The sequence below is a fragment of the Accipiter gentilis genome, chromosome 29, assembly GCF_929443795.1.
Source record: "Accipiter gentilis chromosome 29, bAccGen1.1, whole genome shotgun sequence".
NCBI lineage: Eukaryota > Metazoa > Chordata > Aves > Accipitriformes > Accipitridae > Astur > Astur gentilis.
The window spans coordinates 10,389,103-10,409,062 of record NC_064908.1 but is presented as its reverse complement, the minus strand read 5'-3'; the positions used below and the strand labels follow the sequence as shown (position 1 = coordinate 10,409,062).

General features: G+C 49.3%; 1 protein-coding gene across 2 annotated transcripts in view; it reads right to left on the bottom strand.

Moving 5' to 3' along the window:
* LOC126052307 (discoidin domain-containing receptor 2-like) overlaps positions 1-11,832 on the bottom strand; it is a 63,341-nt gene extending 51,509 nt beyond the window's left edge. Inside the window, exon 1 of one of the 2 annotated variants that reach the window (XM_049832828.1) lies at positions 11,764-11,832. The gene's annotated coding sequence lies outside the window, so the exon portion shown is untranslated. Of the gene's footprint in view, positions 1-11,506; positions 11,569-11,763 lie in introns of those variants that run through there. The other variant, XM_049832829.1, reaches the window with a different exon arrangement.
* Positions 11,833-19,960: the final 8,128 nt, after the last annotated feature.

Genomic DNA, 19,960 nt, shown 5'->3' with positions numbered 1-19,960 from the left:
CAGAGAAAACTATTATCTGCAAACAGACATCCCTCCCTATCCCTGGACACTGGGACCAGCCCAAGCAGGACACCTCCAGCCTTTCTGCTTTGCTCTCATCTGCACGATGAGCCAAGTACCCTCCGGTGTCCTGCAACAGCCAGTGCCGCAGATGAGAACTGCTGCCACTCCAAAGAGGGGCTCAACTCCCACGAGCTAGTAAGCCTCTGCTCTGGACTTTTGACATCTAATCCCTGAAGCAGTTGATATATTCAGCAGGCACAAGGCCTCTTTCAAAGCTGACCTTTCTTCTTGAAGCACTAGATAGTATCTAATGTCCTGAGCACTGTCCTTCACGTGTTCCTCCCCCACCACTGCAGTAGGCCAGCTCTTTCTGCCCTCCATCCCTGTAACAAGTTTGGAGCAAGGAAGGCAGCGTAAGGAGAGTTTTGACAAGCAGAGCTGCACGGGTCCCAGGGCTGCTGGGGACAAAGCCCTGCTATCTCAGCTGCCACGGTACTTCCCCAAATCTGTTCCTCTCCCCAGAAGTTTCCCCAGTGAATCTGTGTTGGCACATTTCACGTCAAAAACTACAAGCTGTGGGGACCGGAGAAGACCAATGTCCGAGTATTAATTCCAAATCCAGCTCAGAGAAAAGCTAATCAACTTCCTTCACTGGAGATTTTATTCCAGAGACATGGAGAATATGAACAGAAAGCCAAAGCAAACCATAAGCACTTGCTATAAGCTTCAGCGAGGAGGGACAGCACGCGGGAAGGGAGAGATTTGGCACCAGCCATTTGCTTTTCCCAGCAAGGGACACCAAACCAACTGAACCACTGAACAGGCAGAGCTCAGCTTGTGGCAGTGATGCCATTACAGCTTCTCTGCCTGTAACACACAAAGACAGACCCCTGCAAAAATAAGTGGTGCATAGAACTGGTGGTAAAACAAGAGCTGTCAGCCAAAAGTCAGCTCTAGCTGACATCTCTGAAGCTCTTGCTGTACAGCTGTTGCTCCAGGACCCTCTGGCCATACAACCCCAAACCTGACCTCCACACTTTTGTCCAAAGCTAGCATGCAGAAAGCAGCTGACAACAGTAGTCACCACATTTCTGCGATTCCTCAGCAAGGACTATCACCTTCAAATAACCAGAATACTGCAGAAGCCCACAGTCCCAGCCCTTTTCACTGACTCTGGTATGGAAACAAAAGGCAGGAGCGTGCTCTCAGGTGTGCAAGTTCAGATGGGCAAGATACCAAAGGGCCCCTCTGCACAGTGCAAGTGGGAATTTGTAACAAACCCAAGGACACTACTGCTCACTCCACACCACCGGACTCATCTGACACAACAGCTAGTTTGCACTCTAACAAGAATACAACGTGGATATCCAGAGCAGAAGGCAGTGCCAAGCAAGATCACAACCAGCCCACAGGAGCTCCCACTTTCAGTGCCAGCGAAGCACGCACATAATTTCTGAATCTCCCTGTTGCACGAGGGGATGCGAAGTCTGGAGATGCAGCCAGATTTGAGTCTAGCAACGAGGCCTTGGCTAGGGAAGCTTCCACCTCCTCAGCAGCATCTTGCATCTCAGCCATCTCCCTTGCAAGCAAGGCTTCCTGGCCTAAGTAAGCATAAGGGTGTTGCAATCTGCAGTTTTGTCTGAAGAAATCCAGCCCAGCCCAGACACAGCAGCAGGCCTCTGGTCTGGCCTGACTACATGCCATTCATGGACACCCACTGCGTCCAGAAGCCTGTGGCATTTCTGAAGGCAAGTTTACTTCTTGGATGTAGAGAGCGGTTCTGTTCCCATTAATACTCAGAACCACGTCAGGCAACTTAGATGTGCACTCCAACAGCCACACTCATCTCATGACCCGGTATTTTTTTCTGAAATAAATGCAGCAGACTCTGGGGAAAACCCTCTCCTCACATTGCAAGGGGCTGAGGAGGTTAGACAAAAGGCAACTGCATGCCTTGTGTATGTGTGGCCTCAGCCTGGGCACACAGCTGGCCGGCACTGATCCTACACTCAGCCTCAGCACGAAGGATGCTCACAGTGCTCATCCTGTGCCTCCTGACAAGCCCTGCTCATATCTGGGCAAACACCATGGCTAATACTGAGGGGAACACCCATGTACTCATTCCAACAACGGGATACACCCTACAAGCGCTGCTTCACCTGTAATACCCCGTGCAAACATAAGAAAACCATCTAACAGGATCCCTGCCTTTTCCTGCAGAAACAGCCCTAGTGTCTGCTCATATTTCCCATACTAGCACGGAAAAGACAGAAGGATTCAGATACATTACACATTACATTATTAGCCCTACTGGGACACTTCCTAACAGTTCACTTAAATGTTTTTAAACCTGCACGATGAGGTAATTCAAACCTAAATGCATAACTGACACTATGAGGTGGTTCACTAGGTACAACTCTCAAGCAAAAGCAAACAAAAGCTGATCCAGCATGGTACACTGCTCCATTCCTGGTCATTTTCAAGACTTGGCCAGACAAAGCCATGGCTGAGGCGATCACATGCTGGAGACAGTCCCACTTCAAGCAGGTCAGGCTGAAGACCTCCAGATGTCCTTTCCAACCAGTATTTCCATCATTCTGTGACAGCAAATGAGAAGAGGCAGAATAATTATTGCCAACAGTTCTATGAGAGACTTGCATCGAGTTTCTCTGAAGAGATCTTTCTAGATTATATTAAAAGCTTGGTTAAAGATGTCAGCACTGACACAATCAGGGCTAATTCTGTACTGGTAGGGATACTGCAGTACCAGTATCTGTGCCTTGATGTATTGCACGGGTCTCAAACAGGGTCAGAACACTGCACCAGACCATCCTTGCACAAATTAACACCCGCCCTAAGAGATTTCTTTCTGGCATTTAACTTCAGCTATGTATTCAAATACAAAAGCTTGCAATAATTCCAATAATACAGGTTAAAAGCAAGACAGCCAATAGCTCTCAAGACATTAGAAGCAACTAGAAAAATCATTTCCCTCTCTAAGCCTTTATTCTAGGGAGGTCTCAGAAGCACTGCTGCTCTTTGGTGTCTTTCCAGTACTGGGAGGAGGCCAAAAAATGCCATAGCAGAGACTGAACCACATCTAATCACTGGTGGGTGCAGTCCTCGGGGAGAAAGCAGCATGTCTACATAAGGTGCTTTGTCTGGAGGGTGATGGGGAATGAAACGAATGATACTGAGATGAAAGAGGGTCACTGGCCACCAGAGAAACTGCCATCAGTGCCATTCCTCCCAGCTATCTGCCCATGGTGCTGCCAGGATTGACCCATGGGATCTGTACACGGCACTGGCCAGCAAAGCTCATTTTCTCAGAGTAAATCCCTGGCCAGGTTGTCCCAAAACATGAAAGAAAATACAAGATTGCTGCTAGCCAAGTATGTAGATGGATGGCATCAAACTCAGGGAAAGAGGAAGGACACTTTGGGAAGTTGGGTCATTTGAATAATATCCATTGCAATCCAGACAAATGCAAAACACATGCACTTAAAAACAAAGTCCACGAGATGAATTTACAGTGTTGGGACCCTTGTCCAGGGAAACAGTGAGGGAGCTCACTGCATGGCTAGCTCTGCTAGTCTGCTGATTTGTTCTCTTCAGCAGCTGAATCATAGCACACATGGCCAACACCTCATCCCAAACAATACCATGGCGTTGGAGGCTTGCACCGCACATGTTCTTACAGGCACCTCCAGCTCAGCTCCACTATAAATGCAGAAATGAAAGATAAACATTCCTGGAAGATCACATTACCCACCATGAAGATGTGACAGCTTGTCAGGAACAGTAGAAACAGCCTGAGCTCAGTGAAAAGCACTCATAGTCTGACATTTTCGTATCAGAGAATACTGGTACTCCAGCTACTTCTGCTACAAGTTTGGGGTTTTTTTGTTATGGTTTTGTGTTTTGTTGGGTTGGGTTTTTTTGCTTTGACAGGCAGAAACAAATGAGCACAAATGAAATAACATAACAGTAATACAGATGGACAACAAAACCTGACACTTGGCTAGTTTAGCTCTCCACGAGAAGGCAACACAAATAACTGATACCACTACCAAATGATACATGCAACAAAAACATGCCCAGTTTCTCATCCTTCAAGGAAAAAGAGCTGCAAACACAGTGTGCTCTGCAGGCTCTGTCTCTCTATTTGCTTGTTCTTCAGCAGCTCTTCGTTACTGATGGGTGGAACGTTTTTACACCTTAAATGCTATTCCCAGAGAAACTGAACTAACTTCTCATTTTCACTGCATAAATTCATCTGGTTGGAAGAAAATACCCCACCCTATTCTTCTGGCCTCCAGATCGCAGCTGGCAGACTCAGGACATAGGACAGTCCTGGGGAAGAAACACAACTGTTTACTTTGTCTGTCCCTCCTCTTGTCCTCTCACCCTGTCCTCCATCCCCCATGGCACATATGAGCTGATCAACTGACTACCATCTCTTGACAGGAGCTGACTTGTTTCAGGTTCATCAGGCACTGGAGCTCTGCACTGCAGAGCTTTGCAGACAGATTTGGGCACAGTACCTAAGCATCAAAAAAGGAAAGTCAAATCAGGTCAGAAGAGCATCATCCATGCTGGGAGCCCTTCCAAGCAAACACCCAGAGAGCTGCTGCACTAGGAGCGAACAGGCCCCAAATCCAACTTTTGGAATAACTCCACCCAGTTTAATTCCTTGCTCATGCATTCTGCAAGCATTAGTTCTGAGTGGGCTGGTTTTTTGACAGCTCCACACTTGAAGCTTCATGGACAAAATACGGTTTAGGCAGCACTCTTCAGGGTATAGATCATCACCTCCCATGTGTACACACTGCTCGACCCAGCCGGTGGCCCCGGGACAATCATCAGCCAGTCTCCAGGTGGACAGACAGCCTGTGAACAGACCCAGCAGGATCCCATCCAGGAACAGGGAACAGCATGAAAAATGAAATGGTTGAGCTGCTACGAAAAATATACAACCTCACTGCAATCTGTCAGAGCAACAAGAGTTTTACCAGTTCTTTTCATTAAAAGAAGGATCCTGGGATTATTAGCCAGTCAGTAAGGGCATAGAACCAAAGCAACTTATGTTCACAACTAATTTACCTAGGGAATAAAATAATACAACACAGAAAGTAGGTATTTTAACTTGCATTGTACTACACACTCGCAAGGATGCCAAATGAAGTTTGACGAGCCTGCATATAGGTGTCTTCTACTTCCATGTGCTTGACCTTCCACCTCTATAAAATACTTTTGTGAAGTTACACATTGGAAAGAGCTTCTGATAAACTCCCACGGAGCAGGCATGCTTACGTCTGCAGCATAGCGACAGGGGAAAAAAAATACCACCAAGCCTGTGCTCACCTGTAATATCTGTAAGATTTACTTTCAACTACTTGTTTCAGAAAGCAAGCTCACAAGAGTGACCCATAGAATGAGACTCCCTTACAGGGAGAAGAACACTGATGTGGAATGGTAGGAGATTTAATACATCTTGCCTTATACATTCCTCTCTTCAAGTTGCATAAAATGTTGGTGAATTTCAAGTTTGGAATTTGAAATTTTCCCTGCTCAGTCTGATTCCAATTTTTATTATTTTTTTTTTAAAGAGAGACTGGGAACAAGTGGTTCCTTGGCTCCTATTTCCATAATCAGTGTTAGTAGAACTCCCCCCCCCGCCATGTGTTTTTGCATAACTAATGCCTTCTTGATTTGGAAGAAGTAATTTTAGGTACAAAGAGTCACTGGCATCAGGAAGGTGCCTTTCTGTCTTGCCTGTAAGAATGGGTTGTACTTTAAGGCTACTGGCCACAAAAGTTTTTAGCTTGCACCCCTATGCTGGGAATACCACCCAACATCACCTTAGAACAGCTTTGCTTAATTTTCTACATTCTTGAATGATGGCTGTGATTATTTTGGAAGAGGCGGCCTTTCTATTTAGGACACCTTAGCCCAGCTGCCATCAAGAGAATGGAAAACATCCCTTTTGAGAGGGACCTGAGATTGGTGGGATCCTCTGCAGCAGAACATTAGCATCAAGTCTTCCCTGCTTAGAATGTTCTCATGCACTCACAGAAAAAAAATATCATCAATTCTACATAAATTCCTTTGCTGAAGCCAGCAGAAAAACGTCTGTGGAATTAAGGCAGATGAGAGCCTTCCCTCACTTGGGCCTATCCCAACACCACACACACTAAAGAGAGAAACAGAGCTAAGGAAAGATGAAATACTTCCTTGCTATCTCCTGTTGCTGTCCAAGCAACAGGACCCAGCACTTCAGAGCATCCCTTGGTATCCTTCATATTTAGAAAGCTCATTGGAGCACAAAGCCATCCTGAAGATGGATACTTTCAGAGTCTCTAGTGTTTTGTATGTGCCATGAGGACACTGGGCATGTGACTTGTGTGTTAAAACTTTCTGGCTCACCAGTCTAAGTTCAGATTCTTTCCCTGCAAAACACACTGCATGATCTCATCTGCAAGCAATCAGCCTGAGAAATCAGCTTGTTAAAGGAAGCTTCTAGGAAAGGAGAGATGTCTCTGGAGAATTTGGGGGCCTATATAATTTTAACCAGTTTGTTAAACCCCAGCTGCTCTTCTCCCCATTGGGGTCACACAACCAAGAAACCATTTCTCCTCCCACACAACTCCAGACAGCCGGACAGTTTGCCAACACCTAACTGGAGCATCACACTTTCATTCTCCACAACCTGAAAGCACTCACATTTTCATGCAAACTCATTTTAAGCAGGCACTGGAAGAGCACAAGAACAAACTCAGAGCTGCAAGTTGAGTAGCATCCAGAAAAGCAATCCATTAAACATGCAACGGTGGTGACCTGAACACGTAAGACACAATATTTTCTTCATTTCTGGATATGTATTTCAGCATTTCCCCACAATTATCATCTGGGCCCTAGACACGCACCCAGAGAGAGGAATAACCAGTACAGTGGAAGCTCTGAAGAGGAGTAAGGGAACAAACAATAAGCTCCCCAGAAAGCCAGCTTTACCCTGAGATTGCTTGAAGTGATGTAACAGAATTTTACCTAATTTTCTGGTGACGCTGCAGGAGCATCCAGGAGCCCTACACTCCCTCCCCATGCTACATCCCCACAAGGCAACATCCTTCCCCTCCCAGTGAAAACCTTGGGGAAGCACAAGCACTGCAAAGAGTTTAGGAAATGAAGTGCAGCATTTGATTCCCAGACTACACTCTCAGGTTGTCTTTGCAGGGACAGCTGTACCTTGTTCCTTTTTACTCCTGTGGTGAGTAGAACAAGCAGCACAACTCTTGTGCCTGCAAACTCAGTCACATTTGCACCCCTTGAACCTTCAGAAGAAGGACCACCACTCCTGCACCCCAAAGGGGAAGGAGGGAAAATCAGATCACAATCCTGCCTTTCTTCACTTTCTTCCACGCAAGCTGTCACATGCTGCATTAGCTGCTCTCAACAGCATCTCCCAGGCAACCCTTTCTTAGCTGCCCCCAGTTGGTCATTCAAGTACTTTGAAAGACTTTCCTTAAAATTCTTGCATAGAAATCACTGTTTAATGTTCAACACAGAACACAGGAGGAAGAAAAAAAAAAGCTAGCCTGCCTCTAACAAAAGAGATCAGGAGGACTGAACCCTTGGCTCTTCCCAGACATGGATTATTCCAAGTGAAGAGATTATTCACCACTTCCAGCACCTATTTTCAGTTCAACTTGCAAAAGTAACTGTTATGAAACAAACAGAAGGAAGCAAAGATCAGAGTGGAAAGGCAACACACATTTATTACCATGAGAGCAGAGGATCAAGTTAACCGCACTGGGCTCTCCTTCAATTGGTATCTTTACTTACTACTTTTTAAAAAGATTACCTACACTTCAACCCACAGTCCTTGAACCCACCAAGAGAATCACTGTGACAGACTTCGCCCTGTACAATGCAGGATGACAGAGTCATGGTGAAACTGTTTTGGTCAACAGTGGCACGTTCTATCTCCAAATGAGGCTCTGAACCTCACAGCAATTTGAAACATTGCCCTAAAGAGCTTTTTGCTCTCTGTGTCTTTAAGAAACACATAGCTCTGTTTGACTGCAAACATTCAGGCTAAACAAAGTGTTATGAGAAAAAAGGTCTCCAAGTTTTTTTACTGCCTAGCCAAGTTCCTAATTTTACTAGGTTAAGAGCAGACACCTCTACCCAAACATATGTCCACTACTAAAATCAAGGTACAGGACAACCACCCCCTGAATCCCTGGGAAACCACATCTCAAAGTTCAAAGCATAAGCTGGGGGGGCAATATTGAAGGGCTCGGCTGCTACCTCCTATGGTGCAGCTTCTCAACCAAATCATGAAGGGGAAGAAGAAAAAGGAGACTTTCCAGCTCAAGTTCCAACTCCTTTTTAAAAATCAGTTTATAACCACTAAAATAAACACTGTAAGAACAACTGTGCAATAACTGGGAACCTGCAAAAACAGCTGCAGTTTAGAGCAGTTCAGGCAACGTCTGGCAAACACCAGCAGATACAAACGGCCCAAGGGGATGGCAGGACATTTGGGGAAATGAAACAGTGAATTTCACCCACAGGCTCACCGAGAAACTGCCTAAAGTTGATCCAGCAAGGGCACGCTGCGCAGAAGCAACTATTCCATCTGTGCTGTTCAACACTGTGGTGGGCATTTGCTCCCTGTTAAATCTGCATCTCTCCCAAATTCCTCTCTCCTCCTGGACACCCAGGCCTCTCCCACGTCCCTAACTGCCCTGTGCTGTCTCAGCCCAGCCGAGACCGTCCCAGTGCACCTGGCTTGAGAGATTCAGAGTGCAGCTCCACCATTCCCCAAGTACATCACTGGGTTGGGCATGCTGCTCTCTGCACTGGTCTCCCACTTGGCAGGGGCTCTGGGCTATCACTCTGCTACCCAAATGCCTTCTCAAGGGACACTGCTGGTCCCTCCAGGGCACAGACACCCACTGCAGCCAAACTCCCCAGGAAACAGCCACCTCAAAGAGAAGGAAGGGCAGGAAACCCAGAACAAGCAGAGTACTCCAAGACACCAGTTCTTGAATATTTCAGTTGTTCTGAAGTCACTCTAGGATGCCTTCAGAAGAACAACAACCACATCAGATGGTGCAAACTGCAGCAGCAAGTAGCACATCTGAAGGAAAGCCATGCAGAGTCCTACTGCTATTTCACCTTTGGACTCCAGCCAAAACAAGTCCCCAGTATTTGGAAACTCAGGAGACTTTCTGACACTTTCTCCTCAATTACTATTTAGAACTGGAGATCCAAATCTCCACTCAGTGTTATCCAAGGAGCTACCTCAAGCCTCGATAAGACATCCACATGCTTTGAACATCCTCCTTTGCTGCAAAGTTGACAGTTCTCAGTTACACCCAGTTCTAGTTGTTCTTGACTCTCCATCCCTCACCACGGACCCATGCTCTCTATTGGCCAAGCTTGTCATTGCGCACAAAAAGCAAATTCAGGAAAGATGCAACAAATAAAAGTCATTCTGGACAGTGAATTGAATGAGAAAGATGAAAGCCCCTGGGAAAGGCAAGGAGCCTGCTCTGGGGGAGGAAGCAGGTCACCTAGGCAATTCCCAGGGGAAGAAAAGGACAGGGTCTCACATGGACCACTCCTAAAAGTTTAAAATGCTACAATTTTCAAACTGCAGCCTACCACCATCACTAGGCCACAGATCACTTGCTGGCAGCAAAATAAAGCTCACACCCCCTGACATCTGCCCAGGGGACAAGCACACACCTGGGTAATAGATTTAAGTCTTCTTAAAATACAATTACTTTCCTCAATTATACACCAGAGGCCAGAACCTGCAGGCTGAGCAAGCCACAATCAGCATGGCAGCTAATTCACAAAGAGCTTCTCTTGATTTCGACAGCCCACATTACCCAGACTATCAGACTAAACGGACATCGGAGCCCTTCTAATTTTACAGTCCACAGAGAGAAGGCAGGAACGGCTGATGGATGAGCAGTAAGGCCTCTCTGCCCACACACAACACTACTTCTGGCTCCACAACTGGAGAACTGCTGCTACATATTTTTTTTAAAGAACTTTTTTTTTTCTTTTTTCAACGGAGTCAGTTGAAGAGAAAAAGAAGAGCTCGGCATTTTAAACCGAAGTGTTTCAAAATGTTCGTTTATCTTTCAACCTCAAAAGAAGGGAAATATAAGCAAAACAAAATCTCAGTCACTCCCTCATAACATTTTTCACTTTCTGCCTTGAACAAAGCAAAGCACCCTGCAGTCCACTTGATCACTTTTTCTGTTCTTTCCTCTTCCCCTTTGGCTTACAAGATTCCACTAGAGAAGCTAACGTGAAATAGTCCCAGATTCTTATATTTTATCTTTTCCCAATTCAGTGCCACGCCCCCCCGCCATTGAAGAACATTTAGAAGCCAGACCAGCCAAAGAAACAGAAAGCCAGTACATCCAGCACAAAAAGGAAGAAAGGGAAAAGCATCAACGAACAAGAAATTGAAATAGTATCAACTAGAAAGGCCAAAATAAGTTTAAAAGCAAAGTTTTCCCACAGAGGTCTCCTTAAAGAAAAAAAAAAAGAAAAAAGGAAAGCTCTTTCTTTTCATAAAGGGAAAAAAATCCAAGCAAACGAAACCATCAGCCAGCACAAGTGTCTAACTCTCACGCTTGTGAGGAAAAACCGGATCTCGGGACCTGAGCGTAACTAACACCGTCGTTCCACACGGCAGCAGCGCAGTTTACTCCCTCCTGCCCGCTTTACTCACACCTTGCACAGTCCCAGCAGCTGCTGGTAGGGCCACAAAGAACCTGCCTGAAAGCTGATCCAGCTGCAGGAAAGAAAAAGAACAACAAAAAGGCCCGGTGCACTCGCAGCTGGCAGCAGTCCCTGCTCTGGGTCGGTGCCTGGCCGCAGGGACCTCGGTGCCAGGGGCCCAGAGGAGCCGGGCAGCAGGGTCTGGGTCCCGGGCAGGGGTAACGCACACGGAGCGGAGAGACAAAACCCGGCGTCACCTTCTACTGCGGAGAAACCCTTGAGCGGGAGCGGTGCTGCAGCCCGCTCCTGACGGTGGCAGGCGAAAAGGCCTAACAAAGAAAGTACACCCCGTTAAGTACTGCTGGCAGCGTAAATTAAGAAGGTCTCTCGCTGCATGTAACTGCCTTAAAACACCGAACTGTCCCGAGCAGCTTTCCGACAAGCTTACGGGATCTTGCACACACCAGTGAGTAAAACCAAGTGCTGCAACTCGCAGCGGTAACCGCAGCCAAGCACAAAACGGGGTGCCCCGGTTTTGGGGGAGGGGTGGGAGGGAAATCGGCAACCCCGTCTCACCTCCGGCGAGCGGTCCCTGCCCACCGTGGGCGGCCGCGGGCCGCAAGAGCCGGGGAGAGGGGGCGGCCCGGCCCCGGGGGCGAGCGGCGCCTGGGCCGCAGGGACCCCGCCGAGCCGTCGTCGCTCGGGCGCTGGTCCCCCAACACCCGCGGGTGGCCGAAAGCCCCGCCAGGTTTACCCGAAAGGCGCTCCGGGAGCGGCTCCGAGCTCCTCCCGCACCTGCGCCCGCCCGCGGCGGCCGAGCACGGGGAGGAACCGCGGCGGCCCCGCCGCCCCCCCCCCCCCCCCCCCCGAGCCCCGCCGAGCGGCCGGACGGGCCCGCGGGCGCCCAGCGGAGCGGGGCGGAGCCGCCGCCCCGGGCAGCGCCTCCCCCGGTGGCGGCGGTGGCGGAGGAGGAGGAGGGCGGGGTGGGGCCGGGCGAGCCGCCGCGCTTACCTGAGAGACCGAGCGGCGGCGGGCGCGGGCGGGCGCGCTGCATCACGGCCCCCTTCCGGCCGCCGGGCGGGCGAGGGCGGGGGCGGCCGCGGCCGCGGGCTCGCCGCTCTTAAAGCGACAGCTCTCCGGGGCGGCGGGGGAGCGGCGCTGGAGGGGCGCGGCGCGGCGCAGCTCGGCTCGGCTCGGCTCGGCTCGGCTCGGCTCTGCCCGGCTCTGCCGGCCGCCGCTGCGGGGCCCGCCGGGCGGCGTCGCCATGGCAACGCGGCGCGGGGGGGCGGGAGCCGCGACTCGCTCGGCGCTGGGCCGGGGCCGCCCTGCCCGCGTCCTCGTGTGCCTCAGTGCCCCGCCATGTCCCCGTGTGCTCAGGGCGGTGCTATGTCCCCGAGTTCCCCGTGTGCCTCAGGGCGGTGCCCCCACGTCCCCGCGTGCCTCAGGGCTCCGCCATGTTCCTCTGTCCCCCGGGAACCTCAGGGCTGAGCCGTGGCCCGGTGTACCTCTGCGCTCCACCGTGTCCTTGTGTGCCGCAGGGCCCCGCCGTGTCCCCGTGGGCCTCAGGGCTGAGCCGAGTCCCAGCGTGCCTCAGGTGTCCTCGTGTGCCTCAGAGCCCTGCAGTGGCAGCGTGTGCCTCAGGGCTGAGCTGCGTTCCCAGGTGACCCCACATGCCTCAGGGCGTCCCCCTGGTGCACCTCATGGCCCTGCCAGGTCCCCAGGTTACCTCATGTACCTTAGGGCCCTGCTGTGTCCTCCGGTTCCCCCACGTACCTCAGGCTGCCGCCATGTTCCTGGGCCACCACTGCGCACCCCGTGCTCCCCAGTGACTGCCGCCTACGCCAGGTCACTGCCATGTCCCCTAGGGTCCCGTCACCGCCGTGGTGCCGGTGGGTCCCTCCCTGCCACCCCCAGCACCCTCCCAGAGCCGGTGCTCGTGCTGTTGGCCACAATGGCAGTTGGCGTTGTTGGGCCACTGGCCAGCGTGTGCTGATGGTGGCCTCTGAGGACACACGGAGGCTCAGGTACAACAGCCTCTCCCACACATGCCTCTTTTCCACAAACCTGACGTCGTTTCAGCTACTTTTTAGGATGGTGTCAGTGAAGATTGGCCCTTCCCTGGGGCTGTCCAGACACATGGCCACAAAGAAGCCAAAGAAAGTGAAGGCGAGTGGGAAACTCTCCTGAGCAGGAGGAAGGAAAGGAAGGAGAATACTTGTTAACAGGAAAAGGTATGCTCAGAGGCAGTTTTCAATACCTCAGGTGAAAACATAGCCAAAACATTAGACTAGCGGCCAGCTGGATAGAGCTACATAGTCTCTGGGTGTAAAGTAGAAGGACATTTTGAAGATACTGTTTAAGAGCAAATAATGGTGAAGAACATCGCTTTACTCCAGGAAGCAGAAATGCTGGGTGTTCGGGTAATCCTGTGGTCCTTACAATCAAACTTTCTGTCTCCTATAAAGAATTTTCACTCATGTTTTGCAGTGTGAGCGAACACAAATCAGTTTTCAACTTCATGTCTTTTAGCTCTCTTGAGTGGCTCTTTAATGCTGTGAGACAAGAAGTACAGAATCTGGTATGTCTTCACTGGATTGCTCATTGGTCTATTGATTTCTGATCATTTCCCCTGATTTTTTTCTTCTTTCTAAGTCTTATTTACAGTAATCTTTTCAGGCTCCCCTTTTTCAGATATCCAGTTGTGCAATGGAGTAGTGCAGCACGTAATACCTAGGTGAGGCAGTGCAACAAAAAAACACTTTAATATTTTCTCCATTACACTCCTGAGGCATCATCAGTCCAACTTAGAGTGAGCCAGAGGGTGAATAATGCGCCTAATGAAAGCGGCTGTGTTTATAACTCCCATGGCATGTCTCTGCAGGCAGCAGCATTGGTGCCCCTTGTGTCACATCAAGGGGGAGTGGTGCCAGCTCCTACGTTTGGTGGAGAGTCGAAAAGCTGTGGCAGAGCTTGCTGTTACACTGCGGGAGTGCAGATCTCTGCTAGCGAGGTTATGAACGGTCTTCTTATGGCTGCCTCGGAAAAAATACTGAGCAGCTCTGTGTCTGCTCTGGATGAGCATGGGGGGGGGGGGGTGTCAGAAGAGTGTTCATGTTGTAGGATCAGGGAAACACAGCAAGAGGTTCCCCTTTAGGAGCATCTTTGGAGTGCTGCATCTCACAGCGTGCCTCGTCCCATAGGATGCTTCTATAGTACTTAATTAAGCTGCTCCTGGGGATGCTGCTGGGTACAGGAATGCGATCATAGGTAATGACAAACTGCCAGAACAGTCCCTGGCCTGGGTTTGGGATAGTGCATCCATCACGCTCCCCAGGGACTGTTTTCAGGCAGGGAACATGGTGAGAATGTCCCAGGGGCTGCTCCCAGTACACACCTGGATGCTCTTTTCTGAGAGATTTTACCAGCAGGGATTTGTCCTGGAGCCAAGGACTCTGTGCCCAGCAGCAGGTCTGGGGGAGTCTGGGGCACCAGGAAGAGATGACCTGGGCTGAGATGACCCAAGCAGACTTGGGTAAGAAGAGAGGTTGGAGGGAAGGGTGGTATGAGGAAAGAAGGGGCTGGGGCTTTAGCATGGATCTGGAAGGCTCTGGAGTAGGCAGAGCAGGGAACTGGGAGCTCTGGGAGAGGAAGGAGTGACACACAGGCTCTGGCCCAGGGACTTCAGGTTGAGGGTGGAGGCCTCTGGGGCAACAGAGCTGAGGTGCAAGGCACGCACCTGCAGAAAAGGCAGCTACTAGCAGGAGCCACAAGCCCTGTGTGGGACTGGAAATTCAAGTGCAGGACTGCGTCCTGGCATGTCCCAGCTACAGAGCCTGTCTGGATATGCTGCTCTGCTAACTGAGGTATAGCGCAGACATGTTATCCCTCCGGGGCACCACAGGGCTCCCAAAGCTGTCCTGCCAGGCTGCCTCATCCCCTGTGAGCTCAGCCAGAGCTGGTGCACGTGCCTCCAAACTGCCCTGGCGATGCACAGGCCTGGGAGTAGCTACAACAAGGCTGGGTGAGGGTTGGCTGGGTGACAGCACTCACAGCACCGTGCTGTGGAGCAGGGATGTGTCCTCCTAGCAGCATCCTTCACTCCTGCCCTTGGCCAGAGCTGGTCCTGTCCATGCTACATCCTGCCAAAAGCAACTGTTGCAGCAAACAGGAACATAACAGATAGGAGTAGGGGCTGACCACGACTGAAACACTAGACTTCATGCAACAGACTGATTGTAATGGTCCTTTTTGTATTTAGCTCGTTCACCAGGTCTGAAATGAATTTTCAGTGGTTGCATTGGTTTAGCCTGTCAATGACTGGCTTGAATGTTGGCCTGTGTTACAGCTGCATTACCATATACCTCAGCTTGCTGTCCTATGCCGTATGGAACAATAAAACTTCTCACCTGTAAGAGTTAGTGATGGGTGGGGTTTTTTATATTGAAGGCATGTCTGTATACATTTTGCTGAGTTATGCCCCAGCACGCTAGTTTGTTTTGATAGATTCTGTTTTCCCACCACATCAGCTCTCTGCAAGGTACTGACAGCATCCTCAGCAATTTCTTGCTTATGCGCCATTGCGGTTTCATATTGGGCGTATGAAACACTGCAGGCCGCTGCCTTCTGGGTCCTGCTCAGATTCTGTCTCTGCTGCCCTCTCGTGATACCTTTGGGCTATGCTGCGCTTTGGGAAAGTCCTTGATCTCCAAGTTTACAATCAATCAACTGACAGATTTCAACACCAACACCACCATTGTTGAAAGATCTTTTTATTGTCAAGGATCTTTACAGTTCCAGACTTTTCCAAAACTCCACATTCAGTTATTCCTTGTGATTGCATGTCTTCCCCTGCCCACACAAGGGATGTAGAGACCCTCTGAAGGGCTTATCCTGGACCACCACTCACAGAAGTCATATCCCAGCTGCTCCTTACTCCCGACAGTTCCCTGGCAGGTCACTCATTTTTTTTCAGTAGAAATTAAGTAGCTAAATTCTGTTAACAATTCAGCTTTTTCAGCTACATTTTTTTTCGAGATATAAGCAAGTCTTTGTAATTGCCGTGGGCTGCAGCTCCCAGCTCTTCTCTGTTGTGGCCTGCAGTGCTGTACTTGGCTTTTCCACACCTCTTCTGCAATCACAGCATGTGCGATCCAGCTTCCTTCCATCCCTGGGTCATGTGCGGCTGCTCTAGGTCATTACGAAACATCTGAGTTCTGTGCTTATCAGAGCCTGAGGAAATAATTGCTGTTGCTGTGAAAAGGCCTGCTTTCTGAGACACATTGCTCAGTGAACAGCTGTGAGGCACACCAGCTGACTGTCATGATGTGGCATGGAAAAGATCTGGAGTCCCAGGCAAGTGTAAGAAGTTGGCCAAGGAGGTGGTAAAATCTCCACTCTTGGAGATTTTAAAAGTTGGGCTGGACAGAGCCCTGAGCAACCCAGCAAAAATTTGAAGTTGTTCTGCAGAGTGGAAGGTTGGACTGGAGACCTGAAGAGCAAAGCTGGGGGTTGCAAAAGCATAGCGTGGCCTTTTGGGACTGACCCTCATGGGGGGAGTCCCGATACATGACATATATGAGGCCGGAGCACAGGCCATAGCTTGGAGAAGGTTTTCCAGGTGGCCTTTCCCCACACCTGTGCTCCCAGGCACACTCTTCATGGAGTGCTGGGGAAATCCTGGGCAGACTTACTCAGGCTTTCCTCAGGATGCCTAAATGAGGGCAGCTGAATCCCAGCCTCGGGGACTAGGTGAAAAAACAGCCCAGGAAATTCAGTAAACTCAAAATATCATCCACTGAAAATCCTGGATTCTACATTTCCAGCAAGGAGCCATGAGTGGCTCTTTGCAATAAGCCCCATGGCTGGACAAGGAGCAAAAAGCAGGTCCTGAGCCAGATTTCTTTATTCCTAACTCGGGCAGCCTTCTTGTGTCTGGGAAGCAGCAGCCCCACTCTGAGCTGCACCTTGCTATGTAGCCCCCAGACACCATCACACATTCACGCTGTTCAAAAAAACCTACAAAAATACTGCTTTGGACCAGTGGCTAATCCCATATTTTATGCACAGAACCACAAAGTGGTGCTAAACTCCCAGTAACCCCTGATAAACACAGCAAGAGTAGAAGTGTTGGTTAGAACCAACTACTTGTGATCTCTAGTTCAGCCTCCCCCCTTGACCAACCCTCTTTCCCAGCATGTCCCCTGGTTTCTTTTAGGGGCCTCCCAGCTTTTTTCCAAGAAGATATCTTAGCCCAGTGCTGTGGCTCATGTTGTGTCCCATCCCATGCCTGACCCAGGTCTGTGAACTCTCTCCCCATGCTGGGCTCCAGCGTGTCAGTGTCCGGGTCCTGCTGTGGCTCTGACCCCACTATTCTTGCTGGTTGGACAGTTTTATTTCTCCAAGATGGTCAGCACTTTTCAGCATGCAGCAGAGCAGCAAACCTTAATTTTAAAATGTCAGATGAAACACATTGTGAAAGTCTGATCTTAGCAGTTTTATTCTTAAAGTGTTACAGAGAAAGAAAAACGCACAGGACCTTTGCACTCTCTTCGGTTCGAAAGCTGAGCTACTTCTAATTTGTGAGAACTGACAGTAAATTACAACATGCAAACGGAGGCACTGAAAAAAGTTATGTAACAGTGCAGGTAGGTTAGCACAGTACAAACCTGACCCAGGAGCGTAAATCTAATTCCTTCAGCCTTTTGTTACAGTTCTTGGAAACCCAATCTCTAATCACAGTCACAAATGAATCAGCACTGTTCTTGCTGCAGCCCTGGGCTTTCTTCAATGCTTCTTCTGGCCACCGCGGGCCCCATGACCATCCAGAGTCCTCGCGTCCCCTCAGAGGGGTGCAGGAGTTTGCAGACCACCTCTGCTGCTGCTGATGCTCCAGCAGCTGATGTCCAAGAGGAGAGTAGGAGGACAGCTTCTCACAAACAGTTTAGCGCTCTGCATGAGAGAAACTGGTCAAGCATTGCCTGCAGAAGATGTGCGGTTGTCTCCTTGCTTGTTGTGGCACATCTGCTGTGGTTTGCCTGAGAGGCTGGTGCCCATAAGCTGATGAGAAAATGATTGCCGGGGCCTCTGAAATAGCTCTGTCTTCTCTGGAGCCGTTCCCTGCAGCCCCGAGCCGTGCAGCCGTCAGTGATGCTGGTGCACAGAGTGGCTGCTCTCTAAGGCTTTCTCCCCTATCCAGTCTCTCTTGCTCAGGATCCTCAGTTAAGACCTGCATGAGGATGATGCCAGCAAAGAAGAGCAGCCACCGCTTGACTGGGTCTTTCTCCTGACGTGGCAAGTATTTTCTCACCTGGGCTGGGTACAGCACCTTCCTGACTTTCCTGCTTCGCTTTGTTGGAAGGCCTGGAGGTCTCCTGACAGTTCGGACAGCAAGCATCGGCCTGGACAGATTTTCTGAATTGTTTTTCAGCAGATCTGTGCTGGAGAAAATATTTTCTCTGGTGTAAGACAGCATGTCCTTAGCAGCCTGCCGGGGTAGCTCTGAAAGCTGTGAGAACTCTATGGAAATATCTCTGTGCTCAAAGATGGGTTTAATTCAAAAAGCAGACCGATGAAATAATATTAAGAAATATTAATAATAACAACAGGGTTTTTATTTATTCTCATTAAATGCAGCACCCCAGAGCTGAACTCTTGGAGTGATTTATGAATCTTTCTGGGAAGCTCTTCTTTGATTTCTCTCCCTACTCCTACCTGTGCTATAAATACTTGCTTTGATGAGTGAAGTTGTGATGGGAGGAGCTCGGCTGACTCACAAACTGCTCTGGAATGTCTCTACCCCCAGCACCATGTATCTGCCCACAGGCACTCGCAGCTAACAGCAATGTAAGAGCATGCTCCAAATTTTCTCCTCCCCAGTTCTGGTCTCCTTTATTACAGCTGTCTATCACAAGACTTTGCCTCAAGACATTTCAGTGCTTTTGAGAGTGTATCCTTCATTAAAACTCACCTATCTGCTATAAAGAACAGAAACGGAATCTGAGGACAAGCATACTCTCACCTTCCTCCCCTGCCTTCCCATTCCATCTGCCAGAATCTCTGGCCTTGAGCTGGAGGGATGGAGGTGGGAGACCCCAGTTTCTGTTATGACACTGTGCAATCTCAGCACTATGCCCCAGAAAACGAGCAACCTCAGCACTTGCTCTGGCAAGCTCAATCTCAGATATGCCCAGAAAAGGAAAAAAAGTAACACTCACATTCAAATTCTTTGTGCCTTATGATGACTAAACAGAGCCTGAAAGGGCTGAGTGCTCACAAACCTGCTGGAGAGGTCTCCAACTCTCCGGGATCTTTGTCATGAACTTAGAAGATTTGCAAACTTCATGTATCTTTGTGTCCTGGTTTTGGCTGGGATAGAGCTAATTTTCTTTCTAGTAGCTGGTATAGTGTTATGTTTCAGATTCAGTGTGAGAAGAATGTTGATAACACACTGATGTTTTCAGTTGTTGCTAAGTCGTGTTTATACCAAGTCAAGGATTTTTCAGCTTCTCATGCCCAGCCAGCAGGAAGGGTGGAGGGGCCCAAGAAGTTGGGAGGGGACACAGCCAGGACAGCTGACACAAACTGGCCAAAGGCGTATTCCATACCATGTGATGTCATGCCCAGTATATAAACTGGGGGGGAGTTGGCTGGGGGGGTTGATCGCTGCTCAGGAGCTAACTGGGCATCGGTTGGTGAGTGGTGAACAATTGCATTGTGCATCACTTGTTTTGTATATTCCAATTCTATTGTTATTATTATTATTCTCTTCCTTTCTGTCCTATTAAACTGTCTTTATCTCAACCCATGAGTGTTACTTTTTTCTTCCCAATTCTCTCCCCCATCCCACTGCGGGAGGCGGGGGGAGAGCGAGCAGCTGCTTGGTTCTTAGTTGCTGGCTGGGGTTAAACCACAACACTTTGTCAGTATGAGGCACCAAGCAGGTGGGAATGAAAGATGGACTTCTGTAAAAAGGCCTTGGGCAACCAGCTTTGGGTGGCTAATGTAAAATCAAATATAACTTGATCTCTCCTAAGTCTTCTCAGACAGCCTTTAGCCATCACAAAGCAGCAAAGGGCAAAAAATTAAAATTTTAAAACTATTCTTTGACATCTCCTCTTGCCCTTTGGGCTCCCTAACACTGCTTGCTTTCTGCTTCTTGGAAGAACAAAATGATGTTGGCTTTAAGTCATAAGGCATCAAACTCCTGTGC